The following is a 14,313-nucleotide window of genomic DNA, read 5'->3' as shown; positions in this document are numbered from 1 at the left end:
ACGTACTCATAAAAATACACTGTACGCTCACACTTACAAAAAGAAAAGGATTTGGGAAGCAGAAACAATATCAATGTTACCTCAAGCTGCATCTGAAGTAACTTTGGGCACTTACTCATACATAGTTTACTGTTCCATTCGAAACCAGTGCCGCACTCGCACCAGTAGCCGGCTGGCGTGTCCACACACTGAGGGTTCTTGTAGAACCCGGCGTTACAGTGGAGCTTTTGTTCTGACGTCACGACTATTAGATACAAATATTTAAAAAAAAAATGATGAAAGGAACATCCACATTTCATGACTTACGCACAACGGTAAGACAGCCAGTTCTGAACAATAATTAGTATGGGATGTATTTTGCCGTCACACTTCGGATTTACTGGGGATAGAGAAGAGTTCCAACGTGATCAAGTGTATTCTATCAAGATTTTTAATAAGGGGAGGAAACTGCTTGATATTGCAATAAACTGTGAGCTCGACATGGTATTCATCTGCCAGAATGTTTACACGCGAAGGTGAATGTGTAGAGTTATCTTTATGATCTTCATTATACAACAATTCGTCAGAAAAAAAAAAACAGAGGCACTGAATTTTTTAATGCCTACGGCTTTTCCGTATTAACATAAAAAAAAAAAATCCTCTTCAAAGTTTATTCGGTCGCAGAATTTGTAATCACAGTGAAGATCCAACCGAAAGTAAATCAAATTTGAATTGTAAAATTCGTAGTTTCTGTCATGATCGCGATTGTCTTTAACGATATAAATATCAACGTATTAACAGACATTTTTCCTCACCTATGGCCGAGCACATACAGACGACGGTTGCTAGGCACAGTAATCGCGGAAAGAAGCCGTAAACCAACATGATGTACGCTGATCGAGCACTAACGAATGATGTGGTAGTATAAGGCGTCACTTCTGAGAAAGATTCTTTAATTCTCAGCCACAGACACTTTCAATCCTGGGGCATAAGATAAAAGCAAAGATTTGAGGAGCATGTAGACAATACTCAATCTCATTTCAAACCGGTGAAACTGTACTTCCAGAAATGAGGTCGGAAAAATATCAGCACCAGCAACGGAACAACCAGACGTTTAACGATGCAAAATGAGGATGACATAATGAAAAAAAAAAACAGCCACTGGAACGAAACTGTTGAAGTGAAGTGCATTAATATCCATATTATGATGCCTTCTGGATATAGTCATCGGAGTATTCCAATCACAACCTGAAAATGCATTTTAGTATTAAGATGGAAATTTCGCGATGACTCTTTGGTCATGCATTAATCTTTTATGTTTATATATCATGTTTGACAGATCTGGGAAACCTATGGAAACATTAATGTTATACGCAGAGAAGGCGAATAATGTTCTTAATGACTGGTTTAAATCAGAACACAAATATTTCTCCATAATAAGATGCCCCCACGACACGGCAGTGATCCATGTAAGCATCAAACATATAAAACCTGCCACGAAATCATCGTCCTTGCAATGATAAAAGACCGACTTGGAACCTCACTAACCAGGTCAGATAGAAGGAACGATGTATCGTTCTGTCTATCTTTGTAATGACAAAAAAAAACAAACAAACAAACACAAAACAAAACAAAACAAAACTCGTCTTTACTCGATTTCCTATTCTTTTAATTTGAAGATATATCGTCAAGAATAATGTATTTTTCTCGCGTAGCCTTTTAGGTGTGTGTAAAGTTAAAGAGAATCCTTCTTCTTCTTCCTCTTCTTCTTCTAATTTCATTTGTTAATCTTAGTTTTATTTTTTTCTACCGAGATCCTTTACAGCTTTACTCAGACTCCAAAGAAAATCTTACCAACAATTTAACTATTCTTGAGGAGAGTATAGTGAAAGGAAACAAAATAATGAATTGTTCCAAACTTTGTCGAGCATGATGTCTTGCGCCGGAGAGTTAGAGGTACAAAGAATAATGACCTAATTACTTAACTATGATTAATTTGAATGTCATGTGGTCATCTAATGTAACCAGACAACGTTGCCAGATGCAAGCATCTCTATAGCTGTCGGGCACATGGTGTCACTGTACATGCGCACGAAGTATAGTTTTGGATGCATGTACAATGTCTTCACAATTTATACATTAGATGCCATAAAATGATATAAATAATTTTTATATATATATATACACGCGTGTATATACATACATACATACATACATACATGCATAAATATACCTACATGCGTACATACATTATTATCAGAATACACGACAATTTCAATGTGATACAAGTGTTCATATCATCTTGTTGATACATGATTATAAAAAGCACTTTTGTGCCAATTCAAAATGTACGGTATAATTACAGAAAAAAAATTATATCACTTGAGCTCTGAAGTCACTATAGTCTGTGTACTTACATCAAGGTAAAGACTGGTCATAACACAAATTATAATACATAACTGAAGAAAAACATGTAATATGTGCAGCATTATATCCAGCCACAACGTGAAATTAAAATAAGCATGAAAAAAAAAAATCAGGATTTGCTGCTCTCAATGATAACTGTTCATCATTAGTATTTTGTAAAGTCGCAGAGGTGGCAGAACTATAATGCAAACTGCATGGCGGCATGCAGGGTGAACATGGTTAGCACCATCGACGTGTTAAACACAATTACTCGACTGTCTGCAGGCGTATTAAAATTTACCCTTCAAAGCGAGATGGATCGATGGCAGTGTGTTGGCTGATACCTCCTAGCAAGGCTAACTGGGCCCTTCTCGAGTTAGATGTAAAAGAGCGAGAAATCGTGAGAGGGAAAGGGAAAGAAAAGGGGGAGAGAAGCAAAGTACAGAGATAGACGGATGGGAAGGGAAGCACAGGAGAGGAAATCAGAACTGTAAAGAAATAGCCTGAAATGAAATTTTGCTTTCGACAAGAAACGCTATATTCTGGTCCCTCTCCAACGACGGTTATAAAGTAGACGCTTTCTCATCATACAGAAAGTACGCGACAGACCTCTGTTAGAACTGCGGGAAAAGCGTTACAAAATAGGGATTTGAAATTTGAGAATTGGGTCTTACTGTTGCGGAAAATATAGGCGACCAATACCGAGTTTTAATGGCCCTCTGCTAACAGGCGCACTTAACGAGGAGCAGATAACGAAATGTCACGTTCATGTGGCACTCGATTGCTCCCGACTAATGGCATAGAAAAGACAGGCTTTGGTTTCCTGCCATTCCGAGTAAGAAATTCAATTTCGGTAATTATTCCGATACAGCCAGCGCGGCTAGAGTATCTGCGCAGAAGCTTCCCCATGTTCAGCTTCAATGGATGGGACTTTCAGAGGGTTTGATGTATGAATCAATGATGTGTATTTAATTAGCTTGCTTGTATACCTTTCGTGTAACGCCCATAATTATGACAGTTTCCATTGAGAGAAATATAGGGCAGGAAATGAAGTATTTATTGCCTCACAATAAATATCCAAAAAGAAGAGTAAACTGTAAAACATGTCTTGAATTAGATTCGAAGGACAGACACTCCAATTTCCTTCGGATTAGTCTCTGAATAAGCTACATTGATTTTTCATATTATATTTCTATATCTGTTAACGTTTAGCACCAGTAGAACCACTAAGATCATACGTTGCTCATTATGTTTTCTATCATAGGTCTGAATATAATTTCTTTCTGTAAAACAATATCAGATTTTCAAATAGATAAGAGATAAAGATAGATTCTAATATTTGGACTACTAGGTTATGTTGAAGCTAAATTCACTGAATCCGACTTCCTATTATAAACATGCTTTACGTGATTGGTCGCTAATATCATCTTTTAAGTTTGATCTAAGCAATATTGTAGAATCAAACAATACAGAACGTTGTACGTCCAAACAAACTTGTCTCCTGTAACTGACGGGTGCAGCGAAAATATGTTCGAGAAAGTATGTTTTAAATGCGCACATTTCAAGGCAAACATATTTTCATGTCCATGGTCGCTTCCCAAACAAAACAAAATTGGCACGAAACATACTCATGGCGTTGGGTTTGACGTCACCAAGATGGCTAATAGGCGATGCTGAGGAGGAGACATGCGTTTGTAAGCTTTTTTCTTTGCTTTTCTGATTCAGTTCAATATAGGTCTCCAATATAAATCGCTACAAAACATCATTCTGTAAGGGTATAATGTCACGTTCGACGCTTCTTAATACCTTTCTCCCTAACGTTTCATTGATTTCTGACCAACAGAATATGTGATATTCATAGCAGAAGCACTGAGTAATCTTTCTGCCTACACCAGAGTAGGTCTAATGTAATACACGAGTATTTGGGAAAAGTCGGTAGCTATCAATGTAAGCAGCTGAGATAAGAGAAAATAGATGCCATATTCTGCGTCAGAGAATTTGGAAAGCATGCATGTTTTCTCACGTGGCCTCATCAGTCGAGACGAGACCGTTAAAGCCATGATTTACCATTTGTAGAAACAAAAACCCAGCATTAGCGCTTCAAAATATTTTTATGTGAGTTAGGGATGTAAGTTAGGGATAGAAACAACTACTGTAAAACATGAATCTGTAAAATCGATGTTAAATATTGTTAAATATACAAAATGTGAACAATAGTTATAATAAAAATGCTTCCAGACTAAACCGTTTACAGTTACGGTTTATTGAGAAAAATACAGATATCTCGTTATACTTTAGGCTTTATCAGGTAAATTTCATATGATAGGATGTTTTGTGGTACAACAGACCTACATATATGCATTCCCAAAGGTAAACAAGACCTGAAAGCACCGCCTCCACTCCCACTAGATTATCAGAATGGCGCAAAACCACAAACAGATTCCCACAGTCAAATTACAAACGACACTCATATCATTTCGACAACATTCTATAAGACCCAGAGAGTGCATGGTGTCTGTTCAAGTAATTTAACATGCACGCCAATAAACAAGATACATTTTAACACTTAATACATATAATCATTCCATACTTTGCGATCTGTGGGCATCTTAAAAGGATCGGGTTTGTTTTATCTGTAACACTACTTGCTTACCATTTATTTTGTCGACAGATCCCTCCTCCCTCTTATTTACTAGTGAAGAAACATGCATGTTTCACACACGTCCCGGATTTGTATGAGTGTGTGTGTGTGTGTGTGTGTGTGTGTGTTTTATGTGTGATAATGCTATGTATTTACATTTATGATAACTGTATGACTACATGTCACGCCTCGTAACAAGACAATTAATAATGGAAATTGATATCCTTTGTAAGTTCTACAGTTATTGTTGCGGCTCATATCTGTCGAGAGTATTTTGAGCTATAGTATAGGAGCGTTCTAAACGAATCAGAATGCAGACGCATCCTTAGGAGTTCTCCGAAGTAGGATGTCATATTCAATAACACCACTGGCATTTGAACAGTCATCCATGCCAATTTTTCACTGGTTATTGCGTCTGTATCACCACTTTCTCCACTTAGGCGAAGTCTTCGCGATCCTGCATGTGTATATCAAGACAAATATTACGTACATTTTGCAACTCCTATTGCTATCCGCCAAAGTATGAGTATAAAATGCATGGATGACCTTTGGTATAAGAGCAGAGGGGTATGTGGATTGGTGCAACTAAATCTTCGAGGCTGACATTTAATACAGAGGAACTATACCGCCGTGTCACATCAGAGTGACTTTGTGCATATATTGCTAGCAGGGGATGGTCCGTCGTGTATATCGACAAGGTGTCGTGTCCATATTGTTTTGAAATGAAGTACAAACGCGAACGTATGAAAATCAACGCAATTAAGTCAGCATGCGCGGCGAGTATATAGTTGAAGCGTAAAATCATGTTTTTTGAACAAATTACGTTTGCGTAGGCAAAGGGGCAAGCTATGAAAGGTCAACTCTATTAATAAGAGCCGATTGGTTCTATTTGAACCCATCGTGGTGGAAATGATATCAATAATGAGAGAAATTGTGTACGAATAGTCACAAAGATGAGAGCAATGGAAGCATGGAAGCTGACTTATAATAACTTTCGATTTATTTTTAGAATACTTGGTTGATCATGAAAAGTCGATATACTACAAATCTCACATTACTGATGAACATCGCGATGTATCACGAAGAATCGGTACTTTTGTGGCTGCTGGCATGAACATTTAAGACAATATAAAACAATTACAGAAACTACTTATTTGTCATAAAATGTTTGTCAAAGGGGGCGCTGTGGCGTAGTGGATTCGACTCCTGACTCCCAATTGGAGGACCCGAGTTCGATTTCCGCCCAGTGCTTACGTCCTTGGGTAAGATGTTTTTACCCACCACGTCCCTCTCGACCCAGGGGTATAAATGGGTACCTGACAACGCCAGGGTAATGATAATGGCAGGCCCTCCGGTAGACCAATGGTAACGAAGAGGTATACCCTATATGAATAAGACCTTATCATTATTATCATTATTATTATTATTATTATTATTATAGCAGTAGTAGTAGTATTGTTATAGTTGAATAATATACATTTCGTTTATAGAGGCAAAACGTGACTATTGGTTTCTCTTTAGACCTATAATAGGCATGAAAGGACATCAGACTATGTCTTTGTAGGAACCTTCTCAGAGAAACTGTCTGATTTAACGTACGCCGGTTATCTAGTAGTAATTTTCTTGTTCATCTAAATAAGCTGTCATCTATACTGCATCCTTTCATATACTTGATATCATTAAAAGGATAGGAACTCTTTTTTTCAAATTCATTAAATACTTTTTAATGGTGATGTAACCGAGGCCATGAAATATCTCCATTTTTTTTTCATGGACGGTTAAAATGAAATTGTAGCAATATTTGAAATGTGAACACGCAAAGAAAACGAAAACAAAGAAACATGTTTATCAACATTTTGTGTGCAATTTGTTCCAAGATGTGAACTTTCCGCGTCATTCTTAATGCATTGTTATTCAAATGTAAGGTAACATTTTCCTCGAACCGAAATGATTATAATTCTATCACTCTATATCTACATAAAATATAGTTTTAAGTCCCGATGTAACATACTACTTTTGATATGACAACCATTACCGATGACATCAAACGTCGGTGTGTAATTTCATTCAAATTGCGTGTTTGACGTAGCGATTATACATTGTTACCATTCAAACCGCTTGATGAAAGATTTCCCCCATTTTGCTACAGTACTCATTCTCTGCTTTATAGTAGTCATTTATATACTATTCTTATTTATGTTCAGGTATCTTACCACTTATAGTCTATTACATTTGTTTTACCTAAGTTCATTTATGTATGCATGCATCTATACGGATTTATTTTAAACAAAATCCTCGCGACTGCGAGTTTTGATCGGTCTTACCCTCCTGAAACAAGCAAGCAGGCAAGCAAACAAACACATAGAACAGCTGAACATGAATTAACTTTAATAGTACAGCTAGGTTGAATGTCTTTTCAATTTGGACAGGTATGGTGATTTTTTAATATATTCTCTTTACGTATGCGAACAAATTAAAGAAAAGGTGTTAGAATGTCCATTATATATATATTTTTTTTTTTGCTTCAACTGCAACCGGTATGCCTGCTATAGGACTCTGAAATGAAATGGCATACATAGTAGCCTATAATAGGACCAAAGATTTTTCAATGATGTATATGACAACTTCTCGGTATTTTATGACTCACATGAGTGAGAATGAAATGGAACTACAAGATGTCACGCTCCCTTTGTTCCCCGTCGCCTCAGAAATACAGATGCTCTATTATTGGCTGATGGATCGATATCAATGCGGGTGGTTATTCAGACTGCTGCGCCAGGCATTCGTAATGGGTCGCTGAGGAGTTTCCGCATTTCTATTACCATGTGCATGTCCACTATTCTCGTTCAGAGGGGCATGCTCAATATTCATTTCTCAGTTCACTCTACCTCTTGACCGAACAAATTTGTTTTTTGTATTGTACTAGAAGATGCATTGGTGGTAGCTTGCTTCATCTCGCCAGCGAAGAACACAATATTATTCCATTGTACGGTGACAAAGTATAGCCGGCACAATCCGTCGAGCACATCTTAGAGGCACTGAGAATTGTGATATGGCATACTAAAAGAAACAACAACAACAATACACTGTATATATTAAAAGAAAATATGCGCAATCCAGCCTTTATGACTATGAAAATAATTGAAAAACATTCAATCTCATTATAAATTCTAACTAAGCAAGGTCTCTTTCTTTTATTTTCGTGAACGTGCTGAATTTTATCATATTTAGATTAATCACAAGCATTGCCAATGTCATTGTAAATACAGATGTTATATACTGCTGTAAAACATTATCGTTCTCTTATCTTATACACCATCATATTGTGATCATTTAGCCATGTTGGTACACTCTTATAAAGCATAACAAACAAAAATATTCTGTGTGAGATTCCTCAGTATAGCACAATGGATCACTGCTCGGGAAATTTCGATTCTTTTTCTTTTTTTCTTTTTCTTCTTTTTTTTTTTTTTTGGTGATTCAGAATGCATGTGCGAGACTTGTGTCCAGTTCGTCAAAATTTTCACATATTACACCTGTTTTGATGAAGTTACATCGGTTGCCAGTAAGGCAGAGAATTGTATTTGAAATTTTGTTACTTGTTTATAAAGTACTGCATGGTCAAGCACCTGGTTATTTATCAGAATTGATATCAATGAAATCACATTCATATTCTCATAATTTACGAAGTGCACAGGATAAGTTGCTTCTAAAGCAACCTCACTTAAAAACGAAAGTAACTTTAGGGGATTGTGCCTTCAGCTGTGCTTAGTGCTCCAAAACTTTGGAATAAATTACCTGAGAAAATGAGGAAGGCCTCATCACTTGCTGTCTTCAAATCTTTATTGAAGACTTACCTTTTTTCAGAAGCCTTTGATTAATTTGTTATCTATTTTTTGTGTGTCTAATCAGTAACAATTTCAGGAGCTCTGTTACATCACAGCGCAGTAGAGTATATTTACATAGTAGCTGCGCTAAACAAATTTGTCTAATTATTATCATTATTATTATTATTATTATTATTATTATTATTATTATTATTATTAAGGACCATTATTGCATCAACCTTGTTTCGGTAACAATAATATATAACAAAATAACTCAAAACAGATTTGTCACAAGCTCAAAATTGGAAATACGCCGTACTTGTCAAATTGTCTCTTTTTTATGCAGTGATAGTTTTATGATGATAAATAAAAAAAGAATGTAGTAACGTTTTAATTGTTTTCTTTTCTTGCTCCGTATAGCTTCTGTGAATCATTTCATGTAACATACTGAATCTTATCAAATCTGCATTCATTATAGTTGATGCAATAGATGCAGGGAATTAAGAGGAATGGAGAAGTTTTTTGGTTGCCAGGAAATATAGATTTTGCGTTGTTAGATTGTTGAACACAAAACGTGATTCTCTCATAAAATTCTCCAAGTGATAATAGACCAATTAGCCACTCCTTTTAATGATCCTCAGTATCAAGAAGTGTCTTAGTGGAGTGGTACCTCTTGACTCGAATTGAAGAGTAAATCAAATTACTTTTGATTAATTTCTAACGACATTATCTGCGCTGACAGGAAAGTAAAGTAGGTAGATGTATCGGCCGACGTTAATGAGCAAACATGGTACTCGCTTGAGACGATGAATAGTTCGGCAATGTCGTATTCACAGCGAATTCAGCCCCCAGTCCATCTCGGTCTCTTACATGCATTCGTTTCTTCCTGCCTGATATAGGACCATGTCTAGCATCTAGCTCAGTGCGGTATTGAAAGATATTCGAACCACCCATAGCAAGGCGTATAGCCAGCTATTGCTGTCACGACGATTCGAGCTTTAAGGGTGGAAAAAAGAGGGATCTCCTCAGTCTCGCTATCAAATTTCAACATGGAGTGATTCTAATGGGTGTGAAGTACAGATGCTAAGATGCTTTGCCCGCATCAGGGGATGCAGCGTCTCTGCTTAATACCTCTTGGCACGTTATACCGCCTTGACTTGGCTGAAGATAATAACACGGTCTCCGATTTCTACTGCAAGCACAAAAGACGAATCACTGCCGTTGCGCAGCTTTCTTCCATTGACTGTTATGCATTAAGGCATATGTAGTTATGACCTCTGAAAACTTTTGTCCCGTAGCGTATGGGGAGTGTGGGGAAAATGTTGAGCATGAGAAGAACATAGAGAAGATTGAGCGTCATCAAATGTTCCATCTTCGGATTGCGAAATCGGCTGATGGGGGTAGGGTTAACGGAGGTATATGTTTCATGCAAGTGATGAATACAAAGAAGAAGGAGACAGAGAAATCGAAAACAATGATATCACCATGATGTTTATTTCTTTGTTTTTTATCTAAATATTTGTTGCATGAAATCGTTTCCGAGAAAATTGCTTATGTGTGAAACGCGTTCTCCAGTCAACGACACCATGTAAAGGAAAGCGATAATGATGCAGCCATCACTTTCAAGTGTATATGCTATAACGCGCATCACTTTTTCAGGTGAGTCTTCACATAAAATTTGTAATCACCGGTGGCACGCGGGGCTCGACGCTCCCGGAGCATGGAGCCATAATTAAATTCCATGTGGGAATAGCAGTGCAGTCATTCGCAGTCCGATCTAATTGTCGATGCGGCACAGTCATCTCATTGATCTCAAGACAAACTACTACACCAAATATTGCACGTATACAAAATGGTGACGGTATTAAACATTCCTTGATATTTCACTCCGTAAGTGAATTGTTCTATCAAATCATCAAGTCAAAAAACAACAACGAATAAGCATGGTAGACAAACAAAGCTCCCATGATTACGGAAATCATGTCGTTTACCCTGGTATATACCGTGACTTTTTTTTTCTTGATGGCCATAATTCCACTCAAACATACGGGCCTACATACATAGATACACGCGCAAGCACATGCACGAAAGCGAATGAACACATCCTGCACTGCCATATTATATCATGCATTATAATTATGCACGGAGAGAAGTATACGATTATAATGATAGGGGAAATGAAATATAAGAGTGGCATCACTTTAGACGATATGAAGAAGTGTATTATCACAGATAAATGGTTCAAAATAACGCGATGATTTAGGGTGGCATAATAGTCTTTATCATAAGTATACTTTAGTAAGGTTACGGGTATATCATTTTATACATTTGTCGAACTATATTGTTGTAACTGATAAGACAAGGAAATAAACAAATCATAACAGTATACATAATTATGTAAACCTTGGCAAAGTTTCATTTCGCTATATTTTGCTTTTGGAATAAATATCGGACTAGTTGGTATCAAAGGCAATGCGCATGCATAATGAAGGCTGACATATTAGTTGAAATAAGGATGGAGCAATAGGCGAGAACCTATATCGGTAAATTCACCATTTCTAAAACTGTTATCTTTCTCTCTCTTCCTTTCTTCCCATTCTTGCCCTTTCAGTTGAAGGCTGATTATTAATTCCACGTCACTTTGTCCATTCATCTTGAATGTGCAACCCCCCAACATCTCATTGACCTATTTTATCATCAGCTTGTAAACTCGTTCCCGCTTTCCTTGTACGTACTGTAACGAGCCCAAATCTCATAGTATACCAGCATACTGTGGCTTCTATAATGGGAATCGTTTATGCATCAGCGGCATAGATTCACATCAAAATATTAGAGAAATGTCACTTGACAATTTTCACCATAACAATTATGCAGAGAAGGCGAATAGACTTGTTTCAACACTACCAATGTTTCGAAGCGTTTATGATATCTCTTAGCTTTGCTTTTCGATTGTCGGTGGTTTTTTTTTCTGTTCATAGTTGCAATCAACATTTAAATGAGAGTTCAATGACGTCATCACTTGAGGACGGATTTTATTGTGGAACATAATACACAAGATTATTTCTTAGACTCACTTTTAATCTTCGCAGTTTGCTTTCCAATTTCCATCGATTGCATCAAAGTATAATGATTTTGTTGCATTTATCGAGTCACTCAACATGAATATGAAGCGGTGAAGAACACGTTTGTAACTACGGTTCATTCAATACATTTGCATTTTTTCCTTATTAATAGCATATGCCTCTGATTAATCTGCGTATAGAATTAGGAGGACACTATATATTTAAAGCTGTGTCAATTGAGTGCATAACTGTGAGGGCAGAAAGGACGCATAACGCTTCCCTGGTGTCTTGAGTGCATGACTGCGAGGGCAGAAAGGACGTATGTTGCTTCCCTGGTGTCCGAATGTATGTAGTTTGCCACCCATCCGTGGAAACTAATTATCATCGATTGCAGAGAGCAACAGCAATCGTATGGTGTAATCACCGAATTGATGGTTTCATTGTCTAACGATATTGATCGCAACGGTAGTGTGTCTACTGTTGCTCCTATCATTGTCAGTCATTACCATTTTATGCAGCTGTTTACAATGCTTCATGATTGATCGCTTTTAATCATGTGTTTATCATTGTATCGTGTAGGCACAGAGTATACTTGAGCACGCACGTAGGCCTATCGCACGCAACATTTCCCATTATTCAAACTGATTGCCGACATCAGCTCTGGTAGACAGGCAAAGAATAAGTTCAACCCAAGATATACTTGTAATGACAATAGATGAGTACAGACACGTACCTGACATGCATTCAAACAAATCTGATAAGATATGTTCGGGCACCGTTCGCGTTGTCGTGATCCGCAGACAACAGGTTCCGATACTACGATGGCGTTTGCACATACCGTAAACTCAATGCTCATACATTTACGCCGCTCCTCAAAAGATGAGACAATCAATTTAGACTCTTACCTTCTGACATTGTCACAGAATTAGACACTTCTTTCAGATTCCATCTCTAATGAGAAACTCTGAATAGAGAAAAGGGCAAATATTGCGCTACATGAAAGCAATGCACAAGGCGAATAGCGAGAGTGGATCGCATACATTAAATGTCCACTGCGTACCAGCGCAGCGCAATGTGTGCTATCTTCGGTAGACGTATGGCATTAAAATCGTGTGTGTGAGCGGAGAAGATGTGTGTGATGATAGCTTGCACTTGCAACGGCGCTACCAGCGATGAGGGAGCGAAAGTGTACCGTGAATTCGGAGGAAAATACCACGAGGAAAAAAACATAGCACTGCCGAATGACGGCCTGACCCCTCCGGCCTTTGAGGACACTCGAGAGCTAGGTTGTGTTTCGCGTTCCAAGAATGGCGTAATCCAATAGTGCTTCTATGTCTTTCTCTTTGTTAGATTATTTTCACGGAAATTTTGACATATCATAAAGGTTACAGGAAAAACATTTCATGATCTGCTGCGTGACCGGTGACTATAGATAGTTGGGAGGAGGAGACTGTTCTTAAATAATTCGTTGTAACGATATCATGACATTATTTTGTTACAACTTTCTTGTAGATTGCTGGAAATAAGATCAGTGTATGGATAAAAATTAGCAAAACTTGAATGATAAAAAGTATAACTAATGTATAACCTATACGTGCAAATAACCATCAAAATAGTATTTTGTTTATGATGTGAATTGTATCGTATGAAATTTGAGTTTTGTTCACTCGATGATGCTTTCTTCTGTGTATCCTTTGGCCAATATACGATGATACATGCAGGACCATGTCCGAAAGTCACAAAAAATTGACATTCCATTTATACGTTCATATTAATGATGGTTTTTGAACAGTTATGGGGAAGGTTGGGATAGAGAAATAACATGCCAGAGGTATATATACAGTTATATCATATTATGGGGTATATCAGATAACCCCAGATCGGTTTTATTTATTTATTCATGGTTTAAAGACAACTACCATGGCAGCCTAACAAGGCCGAATTGAGGTAGTTTACACAGTAATACAACATAACAAAACAATATCACATACAAATTGCTTATAAAAAATTAACTTACATTACGGAACAGATGCAATCATGTGATAGCATCGTAACATTGCTTATTCATTTCATAACTCAATTTCCAAAGCACGGATATAACATTAAAAAACCGTCAGATATTAAAACATTCATGTAATACAAATAAGAACGGATACAATTACACTTTTGAACACACTCGACATTTTTACACCTCACATAGAGCGTACACCTCCCTTTATACATTTGTACATATGTACATTTGTACGTATTTGTGCGCATATCTGCATTGATGATTAATTCGGGACAGTTGGTTGGACATAATGGTATAAAAGGGTCATTTAGGTGATGAGAAAGATTCGATGGGTTCAGACAGAGAAAGAAAATGTGTTCCAATATTTTGACACCTCGTTCAGTTGAT

The 14,313-nt window shown here is 37.2% G+C and overlaps 1 pseudogene; it reads right to left on the bottom strand.

The window, feature by feature from the left end:
- Positions 1 to 12,947, bottom strand: part of LOC139715777 (adhesion G protein-coupled receptor L2-like) — a 32,637-nt pseudogene extending 19,690 nt beyond the window's left edge.
- Positions 12,948 to 14,313: the final 1,366 nt, after the last annotated feature.

This window comes from Diadema antillarum, unplaced genomic scaffold (genome assembly GCF_040938485.1).
Source record: "Diadema antillarum isolate AM-2024a unplaced genomic scaffold, OU_Dant_1.0 scf00000055, whole genome shotgun sequence".
Classification (NCBI taxonomy): domain Eukaryota; kingdom Metazoa; phylum Echinodermata; class Echinoidea; order Diadematoida; family Diadematidae; genus Diadema; species Diadema antillarum.
This window is presented reverse-complemented; position numbering and strand designations above follow the sequence as displayed.